This window comes from Coturnix japonica, chromosome 2, assembly GCF_001577835.2.
Source record: "Coturnix japonica isolate 7356 chromosome 2, Coturnix japonica 2.1, whole genome shotgun sequence".
NCBI classification, from domain to species: domain Eukaryota; kingdom Metazoa; phylum Chordata; class Aves; order Galliformes; family Phasianidae; genus Coturnix; species Coturnix japonica.
The window spans coordinates 94,261,337-94,280,011 of record NC_029517.1 but is presented as its reverse complement, the minus strand read 5'-3'; the positions used below and the strand labels follow the sequence as shown (position 1 = coordinate 94,280,011).

The following is an 18,675-nucleotide window of genomic DNA, read 5'->3' as shown; positions in this document are numbered from 1 at the left end:
GATTGCTGCATGCCCCACCGGGATCCTCATATTTCATTTATTTCCACTTATGTCTGAGCCATTTGGATTTCAGCCTGGAGTGGTGTTAGGACCATCCCCTACTGACATGAAACTCAGATGGGTTCTGCTGCTCTTCCTCACAAGGATCATCTGCCATGAGGTTTTTTCTTTCCACACATGAACCATTCAAATGTTGCTTGCCTTACACATTTTGGAACCTTCAAGCATTAGAAATATTTTGTCACTATCCACTTGTACCTTAGGTTAGCTTCATTTCTTCTGTGGAGATTGTTGCTTCACTTTGGTACTGCAGATCCAACAGCATTGGAGATGAGTTTGTTTTTCTCAGAATTTCCTTTGATAATGGCTTGATTTAGCTTGGCTTGGCTTGGTTTGGTTCCCTGCCTTCCCAGCAAGATGGGCTCATTGGAGATGTAGTGAGACATTTTAGTTTCCCAAGCATACTTCCACGAACTTCTTCAAGAGGATGCTGCCACTCCTTGCCACTTTGCCCTTATGGCCACTCTCTCCAGGCAGTAGAAGAGATGTCCTAAAGGGTACTACTCATTTTCCTTGACTTGCCAGAGCTGCACAGTACTCAGGATAAATCCCGTCTTCCCTTCACAGAAAAGACAAAGTCAGCTTGCACCAGTTGAACTAAGCCTTAGAGAATCGCAGTAGAGTAAATAGGGACCCAGAAAGGAGGTAATACATTTTGAAAGACTGGAGCTTGTAGCAAGTCCCTGGGCTCTGATTAGAAAGAAAAAACATCAATAGGAAAACTGGAACAATTGTAGATCAGCCCTGTAAGTTCTGAACATATGCACATGAATATCCAGTAAGAAAAAGCTTAATGTTTCATAATTAAACATGACAGGGTAGGGACAAAATGAACTCTGGAGATCAGGAAGATGTACATAGATGCTGGACTCTGCTGCTGCTTGCCTACAGGTATAGCTCCAGAGGAACAGCTGCATGGCATCTTCAGAGCTGAGTCAGACCAGCTGTACAGGCGAGGATGCACACAAACACAAATGTTTCAGACACAGGCTTTTTTGTTTTGTGCCTTTCTTCCACAGCTGCCCAGTGCAGTTCCGATTTACTGGAGGCAAACATCGCTAGGGCATAAATGCAGAAGACTCTGTGGCCTGAAGACTAAAATGTGAGAATAAAGCTTTGTGTTCTCCAACCCCTTAGCTTGAAAAAACCCAACAAATACCACAGAGGTCAAAAAGTTCGTCTGGATCCCTCAGTGTCCTCATCATTCTATACTTAGAGTGGTTATCCTTATGTTAATTTACCGCTGTGTAAATAAACATACCCCAACTCCGTTCACCACTGGCCTTTCTGAGTTAGAATAGAAATCCTTTCACTGAGTGTGGCTGAAGAACATCAAAAGTTTATGTATAGCAGAAGATCTAACTGAAATGATTTTGTTCTCTCCCCAGTCAGAACAAATCACTCATTTTTTTGTATTGGTGTGGGAGTTCCTTTCCACGCTTTATTTTATCTTTTCTGGAGTTGTAAGTAGAACAGTGGAGCCTGAAGCATATGCATTCCCTGTTCATATTCTTCATCTCTGCTGTTGTTGTTCACATAGTGTTTTCCATAATAAAATACTCAGAATTTCCATAAACTTCATGCTAAAACTACGCTTTTCCCGATGTGTTGTCCTTTCTTACCCTTTTTTTCTCAATATTTTGCTAATTATTTAGAAGAAAACTCACATTCTGGCAGTTAAAGATTGCAAAACCAGAATCCTCAATACTGGAAGAAACCTGAAAAGCTATCATTTTACATCCCAGCAAATAGAAACTTCACTTGACAGTCAAACACCATTTAGAAGTTTCGTGGATGACTGGAAAGTGTATAATCCAACCACATGGTGAAAGCCTGGGAACTGAGTTCCAGTTATGCAGTCAGAGGATGAAATAGCCAAACCACACCCCTCAGCCTAGGAAGGGTTCCCAAGTGATTTGCCATGTCTTAAAAATCGTCTTGTACAAAATGGATCTGAGTCAGCTCAGAACATACCTGATAATTAGAAGGTTCCTTTGCTATCATTAAGAGCAGAGTGTCTCCATGGGCAGAAGTTTCAGAGGGGCTAGGACTTCATGTATCTGAACTCATCTGTGAATTTAACACGGCAGCAGAAAGATAGACATGGGGCTGTGCAGGGATAGGGTCATTGAGATGCAAGCTGGGGACAGGCAGAGAAGGGGACAAGCACTTGGCAAGTAAGGTAATGATTTGTGTTCCTCTGGGCTGCTCCCATAACAGCTGCTGTAGAGCCAGTCAAGTAAGGCTTTCGCCTCCACCTCCAGGAAAGGATGTGGTAGAAGGACCTAAATAACAATCAGCTTTCCAGTGCCCAGAAGGAAATCCTGTAGAACTTCATAGCTAAAATTCTTTTCAAACAAAAAGTCTTACAGTCCTAGGAAATGTCTAACACCTTTTTAGAATTGCAATCATAGACGCGCATTTTTAATTTTAATATTTCCATCTATGTATTATATTAATGTGTGTATATGTGTATACTATTATTGTGGATTACTATATAGTATACATGCATGTATTACAAATGTTTAAGCAGTCTAGAAGTGGGAAAAAGGGAAGGGAAGGGAAGGGAAGGGAAGGGAAGGGAAGGGAAAGGGAAGGGAAGGGAAGGGGAAGGAAGGGAAGGAAGGGAAGGGAAGGGAAGGGAAGGGAAGGAAGGGAAGGATAGGAAGGGAAGGGAAGGGAAGGGAAGGGAAGGGAAGGGAAGGGAAGTTCAAACTGGGTTTTGCTGCTCCCCACACAGTGTGTGTGAATTCAAAGAAAATATTGGAATAAAATGTTTAAAATAAGAATAAAATTTGTTTTCAAAATAGACGGTAAAATAGGAATCATGAAAGCAGGAACTTCAGAAGGTATTTCCCAGGAAGCCGTTATCTCAGATTGTTTCATATTAGGAATTGCACTGTATTTTAGTATTTTTCATTTCATTATTCATATTATCAGCCTGAGTAGTCCCTTAGAACATTTCTTACATGACTCTCAGAGCTTCTGTCAAAATCCACTTGCAAGCCAATCTCATAAGGGAGGCAGAAGTTTATGCTGCTAATTAGTAAGGCCAACTAAAAGATGAGCTCACAGTCCCAGAGGCAGTAGTAAGTTGCTTTAATCTCTGTTAAGAAATGAGATCTTGTTGGGTTTTTTTTTTTTTATGCTGGATGTCACCTACTCAGTTAAATTGATGTATAGAAACAAATGCTACAGTGAGGGTGAGTCAGTACCCTGTCCAGTGAAATCAAAAACAAATTATTCGAATGACAAATTTGTATGTTCTAGAGTCCTCCTCACCAGAATTAAGGTGAGCCAGTTGAAGTATATTCCATAAAGAAGTCAGCCTCCTTGGAAGATGCAAACTTGTGCCGGACTTCCAGAAGTCTGCATGTCCTTCCCCTCCATCATCAGTGCAGGCCAAGCAATGAGACCCTGAGAAGAAACTGTCAGCATGTGTGTTTTCAAATTCTCACTTTCCCACAAGCTTCTACACAGTCTGTGCTGACCTGCATGGGTTTCTAGCTACTGGTTTAAAACCATTTCGCCTTGTCAAGGCTACCGTTGACAATGCTTGCTGTAAGACTAAAAGAGTAGCAATGTACTTAGTGGCAGCTTCCACTAAGGAATGTCATTATCTAATTGGATTTGCACAGATCTAGTGGGAGTGGGTTATTCCTATATTTTGATCCAGATCACCCATTTGTTGGAGAACCTGAAACAGAACAACAGAAAAAGTTGCTTTCCTCACTGGAAAGCAACCTTGGTTAAACAGAATATGAGAATTATTTAAACCAAACTGACAGAGTTTGCTCCAATACCTTTGAAGATCATAGGGGATTGGCTCAGGAGGCAGCCAAGAGATAACATGAAAGTGATGTCCATAACTCTTAGACTCTTCTGCAAGAGGAATTCTGATCATTCCTATATTCAGCTGGACAGAAAACCAACACGTATGAGTACTAAGAATATGTGACTCCTGCAAGCAGTGTTGCCTGATAATTTTCAGGGGACTCCTGATACAAAATACTAGGGCCATAGAGTTTGAAAGTAGTTTCATCATCCTGACAACAAACAGGCTGACAACAGGAGCTGTGGCACATCTAGCAATCAGAGGTGTGGAAATAGTCTTGTCAAATTATTTGGGAAAGCTTTGAATTTTGTTCCTTGACACAGACATTCATCACTTTTTATTGCACAGTATTTTGTACCAGCAGGTCAGATTTCCATTATTAGGAGCTAGCTGTAGTGTGATAACCTGGGGGTCAGTGCTTCACTGTACTAGAAATAATGCAAGTATAACAAACAAATTACCTCCATCCCAGAAGTCTGGCACTCAAACTAGAGAGCTGTTGGCTGGAGAGGGGATAAAACAAACAGCCCTAGGGAGCAGAGGGAACATGAAACAGCTCAGAGGCAGACAGGGAATGAGGATCACATCAAACCAGGTGCAAGCTGCAGGAGTTTCTCTTCAAGTTTCTGACACTCCTCAGTGATACAGGAAATCTTCCAATAGATTGAACTTACACAAGTGAGTATAAACTGTATGTATTAGACATATAAAAGTATTTTTAATGCGTGCTTCAAACAGACATTAGAATTTGATACACTTCCTGACTTCAAATTTAAATAAATGATAGATAGATAGATGATAGATAGATAGATAGATAGATAGATAGATAGATAGATAGATAGATAGATAGATAGATAGATAGATAGATAGATAGATAGATGATAGATAGATATAGATAGATAGATAGATAGATAGATAGATAGATAGATAGATAGATAGATAGATAGATAGGTAGATAGATAGATAGATAGATAGATAATGTAGTGACAGATAGTATGTATGGAATTTCTGGTTCAAAAAAGTTATTCTCTGTCATAATGCCAAGTGCCATTTGGGTGTAAAAGTATTTCTTTGTTAATGTGAAGAACTCCTGGATACTTACATGGATAATCGTCATAGGCAGTAAGTAGGGCCATCCTACCTGCAAATGTACTTTGCTGTTCTTGCTCTCATAGCTGGGAGTAAATCTGAGGTAGTCTCATCTGCCCTCTTTTGATGTATCTTGTTTCTATTGAGCTACATAGTTTCTCTGTGTCTACTATGTTTACCAACTTCAAATATTGATTTTTGTTTATTTTATAACCAGCAAACAACTTGTGCTCTAGATTTACAATCCAATGCCTTCAGCCCATTGATCATTTAATAATCACTGTCTGCATTTCTGATACTGTTAGAATCCTTTTAGCAAAATAATCCCTAGGACTTGCAAAAATTCTGCTGTGATGATAAACACTGAGAGATCTACATTGGATCACTCCAAGAGAGAATCTCTTTGCATATACACCTTTTCATATAATCACTTACTGCTGCAAAAAACAGGCTGAAATACACTAACCCCAAGAAATTCCAGATTCATTAAAGCTGTGACCAGAAAAACTATCGTCTTTAAGTACATCAGTACTGCAAGCTTTGAAACTCTCACTTAACGTCAACCTGGAAAAAGACTGTAAGATTGAGAGGCAGGGTGGGGAATGGGAAGCCAGCAGATAAGCAAACATTTGGGGAATGTACTAGCAAACCTCCTGCACGTCCTGCAGAAGGCAGACACTGCACAGACTCTCTCGGCAGGGATGCAACTGGCACCACTCATCCCAGGAGGTATTGCTGGGCTGCGCTGGAGCTGCAGCAGCAGTGTGCCCTCTTATGGCCACACCAGTTGCTTTCCAGATCAGTTTTGCATTGTGGTGTTGAGGTGGCTTCTTCACGAGCATTTTTCTTCTGTTTTGTCATCTTCTTTCTTTTTTTTTTTTTTTTTTTTTTTCTTTTTTTTTAAATTTTTTAATTTTTTTTTTTTATTTTTCTTCTTTTCTTCCATAGAGAAAGAGATGTGGAAAGGAAGCACTAACCCTGTGTGCTGTGACATGTTTAGAAAACAGGCTTGCTACTTCATGTCAGAAACACCAAGCAGCAGTCCCTGTGCCAAAGTAGATGAAATGGTGAACAAAACTTAAAGAGAAGCTAAATGTCATCAAGTTTAACATTTTCTGATGACATGTAACAGCTTTCGTGCCAAGAAGAGTATAAACTGCAACAGGGTTGTTGATTAAAGGCATTACCTCTAGCAGATAACATCAAGTTAGTTGGCTGTTTCTGTACTGGATCCATCACAAACTCTGGTCTTAACATATTTGCCTGTATCGTTGCAGCATTTCCTGGGAATATTGCTTTATCAGTGTTCAATCATCAGTCCTGTTCTGAGGAGTGTGTTTCTGTGCCTCCTTCTCCATTTGCATCTGGTATATTGATTTACCTGATGTTTTCCCATGTCATTTCTCAAGCCTGCCCCCAAACACCTCCTTGGAACACCCCATGGCTCCAGCACAGCCTTCCCCCAATGCCCCTGAATCTCTCCCTGCCTGCTGAGGATGGTCCTACTCTCACAACATTTTCCAACCCACAGAATCACAGCTGGAACACCCTGGGATTCAACTTCTACTTTCGTTTCTATTTTATCAGGACAGTCACACCAGTCTTGCCTATTTGATATTATCCTTCTGCTAGCTAAGTATTTAAAAGAAATGACCAGTTTCTTGGACACCAGAGACCCAGTATATTCTGACCAATTAGAGTTTCCAGTTCCTAAGCTGACCTAGTATCACAGGAAAACAAATACATCTCACTGTTCAACTCTTGGTTTCTCCATCAGAATAAATCCTGGAGCCGCAGGATGGTAGGCAGATGACACCACATGCTCCAAGCAAGAACTATTCCTAGGATGACCTGTTGTCCTGGGGTATAGGTTCATAATGGTGACCAGCAGCCATGCACGAACACCCTGGTATTTCTGGTTGCAGTGTGTTTGTGTTTCCCTCTGGCTCATTGCCTTTTATATTTACTTCAGCATGCCCATTCACCTTAACATAAAACAAACAAACAAACAAAAGAATAAAAAAGAAAGCAATCTAAACACTTTTCCTGTAGATCAGATATCTTCTGCTGCAGTTCATTTTCCTAAAATACATACTTCATTATAAAAGTACAATAATCAGGCAGTTCCAACACCTCTGATTATTGATAAGACAGATGATATTTACTACAAAAAGGCAAAGGTTTTTTAGAAACTAGAAACCAACCTGCAGGCTCACTTTGGATTTCAGTTGAACCAAAGCCCATTGAAATGGAGCTAAAATCCTATGATAAAGCTATCTGAAATGTCACAGCTATCTTGCCACTACTTGCCTTAGAAAGCAAGGTAAAGCTGTCTAGAGTTACGTCACTTCCACCCAGTCTTTGGGAGCATAGCTCAATGACCTTCGATGTTCCTTTTGTACTTCTTCTTTGATAACTGGACAAAAAAATTGTAATTAAGTCAGTTCATATCACCTTGTCGCAGTTTTCTATACCATAGGAACTGCATTTTGTAGTTGAGAGAGAGCAAGGATGTCAGAATCTGGCCTTTTCTATTGACCTGCATGGGAGCAGTCAAGAGTGTGACTGTTTAGCACCACCCCCCTGGCACACATTTACTTACTATACAGTCCTTGCATTTGTTTTATTATTCACAGTAAGGATTGTACTGTGGAAGAGAATACTGGTGGGAAGCTCTAGAAGAAACAGAGAGGTTTCTGTGCACCTGAGGTGTTTATTTCCATACACTAGTATGATAGGTAGTGAGCAAATACTTCCTTTAATTAGGAACACAGAACAGGGAAGAACCTTGTGGGGTGCAGGGCTCAGTCTTTGACCATCCCCTGTAACCATAAAGCAATACTTGTAACCCAGTGCATCAGCCTCTCCTACTGTTAGAATTAGCAGCTTGTCTGAAACTGCTCTAATAGAAGGTTGCTCCAGAGCTTGCAGATCAGAAAGCTGAAAAACTTCTCAGTCTCCAGCCTAAATTTATACACATTTAGCTTGTGCTTACTGTTCATTGGTGTGATCCCAGCAGCATGGAGGGCCTGTGTCTCACCAGGACGCTGGACCTCTCTGCCCACCTCTGTCCCCAGCAGTTTCTTGTGAGCATTCACTGGCTTCCCCAGCAGGGCTGTGGCTGCCTCTCCTCATTCTTCCCTTTTAGTTTCAAGACATGTAGCTAGCAAAGTTGTGCACACTCTTAATTCAGACACTACCTTAAGGCTACTGGTTTTCTTCCTTAGCTTCCCCTCCAGCAGTCCTGAAAATAAAAGAAGGATTTGTGAGTTCTTCTTTCAATCCTAAAAGGAGAAAAACAATATAGACCTGTGCAAGAAACAGGAAAAACTCTTCCCAAAATGAGTGCCAATACTTGTCTCTTGATTTTTGCTTTCAAGGCTGGGAAACTTTCCATATATCTGCAGGGACAGAAATGAGCTGATACTGGATAGCACTCAAGTGCATATGTTCTATGAAAATGGAAGTATATTTTGTAGAATATGCATATGCATTCTGCCAAAAGACTATGTCTAATATTGAAAATGAGCACCAATCTCTTCTTAGCAATAACATGGATAAAAAACATGTATCATCCTTGAAAGGTCACAGAGAATGGGGAGAGATGCCTGAAGACTGAAGGGAAGCCAGTATCACTCCAGTCTTCAAAAACTGTAAGAAGGAGGACCCAGGAAACTACAGGCCAGACAGCCTCATCTCTGTGCCTGGGAATGTGATGGAACAGCTTATTCTAGATGTAAGCTCCAAGCAAGAGGAAGAAGAGAAGGTTATCAGGAATAGCCAACATGAGTTTTCCAAGGGAAAATCATGCTTGATCAACCTGGTAGTACTCTATGGTGTCATGGACTGACTGAGTAGATGGGGAGAGAATAGTGGATGTTGTGTACCTTGACTTCAGCAAGGTTTTTGACACTGTCTCCCATAACAACCTTATAGATAAGCCTAGGAAGTGTGGGACAGATAAAAGAACAGAAGAACAGTGAGATGGGCTGATTGGCAAAGTTCAGAGGGCTGTGATCACTGGTACAGAGTCTGGTTGGAAACCTGCAGCTGGTGGTGCTCCCCAGGGGTTGGTAATAAGTCTAGTCTTGTTGAACATCTTCTTTAGTGACATGAATGAAGGGATAGAATGCACTCTCAGCAGGTTTGGTGATTATATAAAGCTGGGAGGATTGGCTGACATGCCAGAAATCTGTGTGTTGTCATTCAGCAAGACCTGGACAGGTTGAAGAGTTGGGTGGAGAGGTGAACTGCATGGATCAGGTTGTGGAGTCTCCTTCTCTGGAGACATTCAAAACATGCCTGAATGCTTTCCTGTAGGGAACCTGCTTTAGCAGGAGGTTAAACTTAATGATCTCAAGGTCCCTGCCAACCCCTATGATTCTGTGATTATCCCCAAATTAAGCAGAATAAAGTAGGAGAAAACTAAAGTTATTGAATGTATGAAAACTAAAGTTATTTAAAGTATGAAAACTAAGGAATATTGAAATTATACCCAGGTAGGCAGTACTCTGTGAGGATATTTGGACACTGCAGTTGTGCAGGAGTACTGCTTTTTCTCCATTTCTTCAGCCTTTACACACTGACAAGTTCACAGGGTGTGCCTTGTTTTTGTGAGTATTCCCAGAGCATCCTTCTCTCTATTGAAATACCGATATTAAGAGTCCTGGCCCAGAGATGATTACTCACGTAATCAAACCTTTTAGATGTAATGGCATCTCATAAACCACCAAATTTTGCAGATTAATCATTATCTTCCTTTTATTTTGTTTTTGGTGGAAGTAGCCTCTGTGTTTTCAAAACAAATAACAAGGGCTGGTGCATGTCTCTGTGTGTATGTTCCACTAGTGCATGCTTGTTTCAAGCAAGGACCTTATCTCCCCCAAAGACATTTTGCTGTGAAAATTCTACTATAGTGAATTTGTGTATATTTACAATGCTGACAGATAATTTATCCAAGGCAACCTACAAGTTTCCTCTCTTTTAGTAATGAAGTCTATGGATTTGGGTACACCTAGAAATCGTAACTTCATCTGCAGTCACATGTCAATAGAATGGAAATGCGAAGGATTGTTTCATTATTTCAGTAAAGGAAGGCAGGAGGGAAGGAAGAGGGAAGAACGGAGGGAAGGAAGGAAGGAAGGAAGCAGGGATGGGAGGGAGGGAGGAAGAATGGAGGGAGGGGAAGAGGGAAGGATGGAGGGAGGGCAGGAGAAAGGGAAGGAAGGAAGGCAGGAAGGGAGGAAATAAGGGAGGGATCTTCCAGAAAAATTTTAAACTGTATTTTGACATTTTCTGTTTCTAAATTGATTGAACATGAAGATTTCTCAGGAAAAAAAAAAAAAAAAAAAAAAAAAGGAAAATACCCTGCTATGACAGACAGATAAATCTGATTATGCTCTGCAGTGCAAAGCTGAGAAACTTGTAGGAATTGGCTTTATTAATTAAAGTAGGGAAAATTACAGATAAGAGCGTATCCTTATATCTACCACCAACCAGAAATGATACTGTGATGTACGAGCCATCACAGAAGCTGTTTCTAAGATGTTTAGAGCAGCCTAATTCAATTGGCTCAGCAGTAAAAGCTGAAATAGGCTAAGAGAATGTGTGAGAAAGATTTTCTTTGGTAAATAAATGACTATGGGGACACCACAGCATCCCACTTGTTATTTAGAGCTTGCTCCTGTATCTTTCCATGGAGGACAGAATAGTGTGCTAGTTTTCAGTCATGCTTCTAATGGCTCTGAATCTCCATTTTAGTTGCTAGTGGAGCAATGAAGCTGATGTTGAAAATAAATAATACAAATTTAAAAGTGTTACACAAGAACCTGGAAACTTAGGCTTGGGAGGATTCAGTACACTTGTCACTGCTCTTCCCGCACCTCAAACTCACAAGGCACCTTCACCTGATTTTGCCAGTCATGGATGAGGTTAATGAAGTGTGAGCCCCATGGGGTGACCTGTGCAGAGCCACCACTCCTGGCTTTCTTCCTAAAACAAGATTAAGCTGTGCTCTGGTCTCTGTGTGGACAACTCCAAAAGCTTGTTTGGAGATTTCAAGGGAGCCAGGGTCCCATGTGTCATCCTTTCACTTTCTCACAGGGAATAAAGACCACCAGGAAACACATTTAAAAATCATCTGTGTCGCACAGAAGGAGAAGAAAGTTGTTGGTACATTTCAGCAAGCCTCGTTAAAAACATCTCTAGGCACTACAAAGTGCATGTTATCAATATGCATATGTGATGTCTCTGAGGCAGAGTTGCCTTTAAGGTACATATTCAGCAGGACAACATTTTCCCATGTGAGGCAAGGAACAACAGTGAATCATATGTGTGGGAGGGAAAGGCCTTCTGGCTATGTACAGTATTTATTCCCTTTTGTGTCTTGCTTCACCCCCTCCCCTCTTTTATTAATGGCTTTTGCAATTACTGCTAACAGTGTATTGCTAGCTGGCAGAAAGTGGTGACTTCTGCAGTCGATTGTTTGGCAGATGCTGGATGCATGGGGAAATGAAGCAATGCTTGTATATGAGCTTTATGTACCCCTCGACCCTGGGTGAGAGCCGGCCAGCATGCAGTGTTTGCACTTCCCCCAAGCTGAGTGCCACATTACTGGGCTTCACATAAACACACACACAGATTTAGGAATCCAGAAGGTGAGGCCTGCAGTGTACACATTAAAAATTCCTACTGAAGATGCCAGTAGGGGTGCAGAGAAGCTGATTTAGACTTAGAGGTAATCTGGACAAGAGGTATCTGGAGTTGAAGTGCCTGCTCTGCCTAGAATCACAAAAGGCTAATTACAGCAGTTTAGTTTTAATTTCTCACCTTATTAAGGAGGGGTTCCAGCCCAGGATTGTTAGTGCTGGGAAACACTGCAAAAAGCATGTAGATACAGTTAGGCAAGCAATTAGTGCTGCAGGGTCTCTGGCTGCCCACGGAGTTTCTGCTGAGCTGCCTGACCACCACCAGAGCTCAGCATTTCCCTGAGTGCTGACCAATCACAAAACCATAGAATGGCTTGGGTTGGAAGAGATGCTGAATCCCTCCCAGTACCACCCTGTGCCATGGGCAGGGCTGCCACCCCCCAGCTCAGATGCCCAGGGACCCATCCAACCTGGCCTTGAGAGCATCCAGTGATGGGGCACCACAGCTTCTCTGGAGCAGAGGTGATCATCCCTGTGTACTTTGTACCTACACTTCTGGTGAGGCCATACCTGGATTACTGTGTTCAGTTTTGGGCTCCTCACTACAAGAAAGACATCAAGGCCCTGGAGTGTATCCAAAGAAGGGCAACAAAGCTGTGAGGGGTCTGGAGTACAAGGCTTGTGGGAAGTGGCTGAGGGAGCTGGGATTGTTCAGTCTGGAGAGGAAGAGGCTCAGGGGAGACCTTACTACTCTCTACAACTCCCTAATGGAAGTTGTGGTGAGATGGAGGTTGGCTTCTTCTCCCATGTAACTGGTGATAGGGTGAGAGGGAATGGCCTCAAGTTGTGTCACAGCAGGTTCAAGTTGGATATTCAGATAAAATTCTTTTCAGAAGGAGTGGTGAGCAATTGGCAAAGGCTGCCCAGGAAGGTGGTGGAATCACTGTCCCTGGGGGAGTTCAAGGATGACGTGAGTGCGGTACTTAGATATATGATTTAGTGTGGAAATATTGGTGGTAGGTGGATGGTTGAACTGGATGATCTTAGAGCTATTTTTAATCACTGTGATTTTGATTCCCTGGGCAGTCCATGCCAGTGCCTCACTGCCCTCTGAGTTTCTTCCTAACACCCAACCTTAATTTTCTCTCTTTTAGTTTAAAGGCATTTCCCTTTTTCCTACCACTATTAGATCATATAAAAAGTCAGTCCCAATCCTTCTCCTAAGGTCCCTTCAAGTACTGGAAGGACAAATGGCAGACAGTGGATGTTAGCAGTGACATGCAGTCAGTAGGCAGCAGGCTGTCCATGGTTTGGTGAATAAACCGTGGCCAAGCCAGTACTCAGATAAGTACCCAAGCATGTACTTGCTTGTGATCAAGCAAGTACCCACTAGTCATTGAGGATCCCTGATGTCTCCAGAGGGGCAGTTTTTCAGGATCCATAGAGGTCTGGGAAGCTTACAGTTCCCTCTTCTTGTTTCCTTCCCATTCCATTTTCCTCTGCCTTTAGTGGCTCCCATGTAAGTTGCAATATCAAAACACAAGACATTGTATAAATATAAAAGTGATTTAATATTTTAACACTGGAGCAAAAGAACTAGGGAAAAAATATTAAGACCGGGATTACTGAGCTGGCAGTGTTAGTATCAGAGGATCTCTGATTGCCGAATTTCTTCCATTTGCTTTATTCTTCTTTCTTGAAAAGCAGATGTGCAGTGAGAGTGAAAAGGGGAACAGGGAAGATGGAATGAGCAGGATAAGGCTCATAGGAAAATATGTGAGAGGGGTCACAGGATGAAATCAGAGCCAGCAGTCACTGATCAGAAAAGAGCATCTGAAAGGTTCTGAGGCACCGGCAAGTAGAAATGGTTGACAGTTTCCTGTCAGAATGGAAAGGATGTCATTCTTTGCTGCGGAAAATGCCCTTTTAATAACTGTCCATCAGATAATATTTCTTTGAAAATTTCCAATTTTACCTGACTCTTATTCTAAATTTGTGTTGGGGAGGAATTGTCACGCAGCTGGGAGCTGACATTTCTGGCAGGCTCTTATCATTCACGTTTTCTACCTAGAGGCAAAGAGCGTGAGATCCTTCCAATCTGGGAGCTACAGCTGGGTTGATGGAGGCGCTGCGCCCGGCGCGCGCTCCCAGCCATCTGCCTGCAAGCCTTACACCATGGCAATTCTCTCCCCGTAGGCAAAAGTCAGCCTGACAAGAGCCTTTCAAGACAGCAACCAGCAAATCAAATGAAGCCTTTGTTCCTTCAGACTGGAATGTTTCCCTTTTCTTCCCAAATGAGACATGGATGTACAAACAATTTTGTGAGAAAAGTCTGACTCTACTGATGACCTGGGAGAGTACAAAGATCCTTTGGTAGCTGCTTCCCTGTGCTTCCACTGGCTAAATTTCTTGACAGACCAGTTATTTTGTCCCTGAATTTCACATGGCTGTAAGCAAGACCAGCTGCCCTGAGGAAAAGTCTTTCCTACGCACAGCTCTGCCCCTGGGAGCACTCAGAAACAAGGAATAAGCTTGATTTTCTCCCTCCTTTTCCTCCACACTGTGCCCATCACAGGCAGTTGCTCTGCTCTATGACAGCTCCCTAGCTAACACAATTAAGCAGGTCACTGTAAAATAAGTATAGCCTGGCATCAGCACTGGTGTATGTAACAGACTACAAATTTCATTGCCTACATCAGGAAATGTTTGCCAGTCTAAATCCTACAGGGTCTGTTAGTTTCTCCAGAGGTCCCCCACAGACCACAGTGGGGGAGTAAGATGACCCTGTGAGCTGCTTCCCACTGGACTGCAGTTGGAGCACCCCCTAAGAAGAGGTCAACCAGGAGCAAGGTTCTTCATGATAGCCTCAAACAATAAAGCTCAGGTAGAGATGTACTTTTCTGTTCTACTCAGAATATTCTAAGACTTGGGCACTGTACTTTTAGAAGGAGATAGGCCAGCTGGAGACAGTCCACAGGCAGAGCAACAAGAATACTCAGGTGTCTAGAAAACTTGATGCTGGGAAGACTAACCTGATCAACCTAAATAATTCTTCATCTACAGAAGAAAAGCTTGGAAGGAGGTAGTTTGACACATATAAACAATGCCCTCTGCAATTTAAGGTCTGAAATATAGTAGATTTAAATTGCTATAAGAACATCCATATAAAATACTGGGAACATTTGTAAGTGATGAAGTGGGGAAGGTATTGTTTGGAGGGTTTTCCATTGGAGAGTTTTCCACATACATATTCCTGGAGGGGAACGAGGTGGGGAAAGATTTATCAGATCTGGTGGTTGATCCTGTCTTTGAAAGGCAAAAGGAGTAGATGACTTTTTGAGGTCTTTCTCAGGACGATGCTTCTCTGTTCTATACTCTGGTACTAAATCTTGGGTTGGGTTTCCTTTTTTTTCTAGACACTTATGTTGGTCAGTAAGCAGATATGTGGAGGGAATCCAAATGCTTAGAAAAAAAGAGAAGTAGTGGAAATCTGAGCAGCTTCAAACAAACTAAACAGACAGTATTCTTAGCAGGGAATACTGCAGGGAGGTGCTCACTGATTAGGTTAAGGATCTGTGTGTATGCCTGAAAGCTATAAGAAAAAACATTCGGTGGTTGGGATGGATGTATCTTGCTATCTTGGGTTTGACTGCACTACACTTACCTGAGTTAAATAAACAAAGAAAGTGCTTTAAGTGTTGCTCTAAGATTGAATAATAAGTGAAACATTTCTTGTTTTGTTAGTAGCTTGTGTCCTTGCTTATTAAGTCTCAGGCTGAGAAGCCAAAGGGAGTGTTTGAGACATAAATGCCAGAGGGGACTCCCACTACAGAAGGCAACCAGCAAGCAGCTTCAAATGTGCTATTTTAGTTCCTGGAAGACCATAGAAATCAGAAATACAAGCTTTGAGTCCTTTCCTCCTTGCTCTTTATTCTCTTTCTCATGTTCCATCTCCAAACTCTTGAATAGTTCTCAGGAAGCCCAAAACTTATCTTCAATTTCAGACTGGCAACAGATTACATGGAACTGATCTTTTGTCTTACAGACTAAATTAGTTAGAATTAAAATGAATACTAACTTTTTACCCAGTTTTCTGTCTCTTGTCTTTAGGTGTTAAATCACCAAAATTTCTATTCCTTATAAAATCCACCAAATTTCATAATAAGAAATGGAACATCAAACCTGTTAGATTCACTGGACCTTTCAAAATCAAATCTCTCATAAGAAAAGACATACTTATTCACTGCTCTGAAAAGGAACAGTCACGTACACCACATCATCCTTTGTCTTTTAAGTCATCTCCTCGTCAAGTTGTCTGTGCCTTACAAAAGTCAAACCCAAAGACAAAGTCAGGCTTTGTTGGTCCGAGCAAGAAACATGACTTCCAAAGCAAAGTACAACTCATAAGCAGTGTCCTACCCAATTTTAACGTGTCTGTCATGACTTTTATCCCTAGTATAGCTGCTAATCATACCTACTTTCTGTCACTCAGAGTGCAAGACATTTTTTCTTTCTATACCTGACACATCCCCCCAAAAAACGTTTGGAGTCTGTGTAGGTATTGCAGTATTCCCTTTGTAAAGCATCTGCATGACAGAGAGCTGATCCAGTGTGAACTGAGCAGCGCTGTGTTTTGCATTATAACAACTCGTTCATGCAATTATTGCTAGATGATTGCAAGTATTCTTTAAGACTCTCATCAAATGTTAGCTGCTTTTTCCAAATTTTGTACAGCACTCAGAAGCTAAGGCTGCTGATTGGCTATGCTGGCAAGAAAGAGAAGAAAGGAGCCTGTTTTCTTTTGTTCTTTCTCCTGATAGTTACAGGGATGAAACCACCGGAGTGACGACAAAGTCCACAATGCTATGGAGACACATGATAAGAACCAGATTTTCAGGTCTCCTGTGTAAATGATATACCTCAGTTTCAATAATGTAATCTGTACTTCTATTTAATCATGTATTTGAGAAGAATAATACTTAATTGGTAATGCATGTCATAATTTTACAAAGAAAGAGCACCTACCTATTCAGATAATAATAACTAATATGCAGATTAAGTAGCTGAGATAAAAGTCTTAATTGGTTGACGCTGTTCCCTAATATATTTTTCTTTGCAGGCATCGGAATGGAATGTATTGACCACTTCATCCTGCTTCGCAACAGCTGTTGGTGGATTTGCCTGCAATTACCCATTGAAAACAAAATAAAACATTAGTAGAAATAAGATGTCACTCTGGACTTAAGACTCCTGTTGCTAGGGAAACCTGATTAGGGCAAAAATTGCTGTAACAATGCTCTACCTTTGTCAACACCCATGATCATTACAGCTGCAGGGAGACTATCTGATCAGGTACAGGAGCTGCCCACTCTGTTCTCCTGGTTGACCAAATAGCCCTCACTGAAAGCATCTCATCATGACACCAGATCACAGAGAGACATTGCAGGAGCTTTGTAACTGAGTTACACAAATACAACACCAGTGCAAGCAGATGGGAAAATGAAAAAGGCTAATGGAGAAAGAGAGATTAAATATGTTCAATAGCCACTACCTCTAATATCAAACCATATCTATCTAGGCACCCAGTGCCTGCCAACCGCTCCTACAAGCACACATTTCATACAGGAAAAATGATAATGGAGAAATATTAGCCAAGAGAGAGCTTGGCAATAAAATCTGCAAAAGGACTCAAAGCAGTGGAGCAAGGCCAAAGGAAATTAAAAGTATTGTTACATGCTTGTTTCTGGGCCTCCGGAGAGAAAAGAATGGGATATCACATGGAAAGTAATGGATATGGGAAGGGGGAAAAGAGTATTCTCAGGAGGTCATGATTTATTACACAGTACTGACTGAAGAAGAAACTTCATTGTGTTTTTGGTAGATCAAAGAAACTAATATCAGGAAATTCTGTCTTTCCCACTTTTCCCATATTGGGGAGTCCCCATAATGGGAAATGTTCTGTGAAGGTGCTGGTGCCTACAGCTTCATGTAGAGGCCAAAAGTGAGTCTGATGTAGAAATGCTAATACCACAACATTGTCATTACATACTTGGGTGACTGCAAGAGAAGAGGTTTCAGTCTCTTTCATGATGCAAGTTAATGCTCTGTATTTGCAGAGTTTGAAAGCTGTCAGGAATCAGTTTCAGTATAACGAAATGAAGTGCAATTAGCATTTTCCAGGATTCAGTGATGTGTCTCCTATAGAGGTAACTTCTGTTACAATTCTGCTAGAGGAGTGACATTTAAAATACTTGAAAGATTTGTCAGAATGTTACAATATTAAATGAGGAAGATGGTGGGTCATTTTGCTTTTCAAGGACTTTGTTGATTATAGTGTATTACCCATCATTTCACCTAATGCAAATGCTGAATTTAAGCTACATGTAAATTAGAGAGTAGAGAGAAGATCTATAAAGTTATCACATACTTAAATTATTGATTTATTTTTACCTGCACATTGAGAAAGAATAACCATCCTTAAGAGGAGAAACTTGCATTTTACATGCTTACATCTTGACTAGAAACACAAAAACCAAACTACTTCATTAGTTCTTTCTTCTCTAATATTACCCAAGTGCTGATTTTATAAAGTAATCAGGGATTAATATTTTAAATATGCACAGATGTCCTTTAACCACAACTTTAATACCGGAAGGAACACTAGAAATGCCAAGATTGCAGGAGCATTGAAAGGAAAATTATATTGAGCTCAGTAAGTACTGCTTGTCTGTGTGCCTAAGAAGCTATATGAGGCTTTCCTTTTCTTAGAAGTTTGTGGAATTTAGTACTTAAAGGGTGTCAGTGTTTGATCTTGAACGGTTTAGATTTATTTATTTATTTATGTATTTATTAGATCTTGAATTTAGTTTATAGAATTCCCCATCCCTCAAGGCATTCAAGGCCAGGCTGGATGTGGCTCTGGAGAGCCTGGTCTGGTGGATGGTGACACTGCACATAGCAGAGAGGTTGAAACTGAATGATCATTGTGGTCCTTTTCAACCCAGGCTATTCTATGATTCTGTTAGTTAGCTGCAGTACCCTACG

At 41.3% G+C, this 18,675-nt stretch overlaps 1 long non-coding RNA gene across 1 annotated transcript; it reads left to right on the top strand.

The window, feature by feature from the left end:
- The first annotated feature begins 4,457 nt into the window (after window positions 1–4,457).
- Window positions 4,458–16,864, top strand: LOC116652953. Its single transcript, XR_004306206.1, has 2 exons — window positions 4,458–4,573; window positions 16,751–16,864. It is a non-coding gene; the product is annotated as an uncharacterized LOC116652953 (long non-coding RNA).
- Window positions 16,865–18,675: the final 1,811 nt, after the last annotated feature.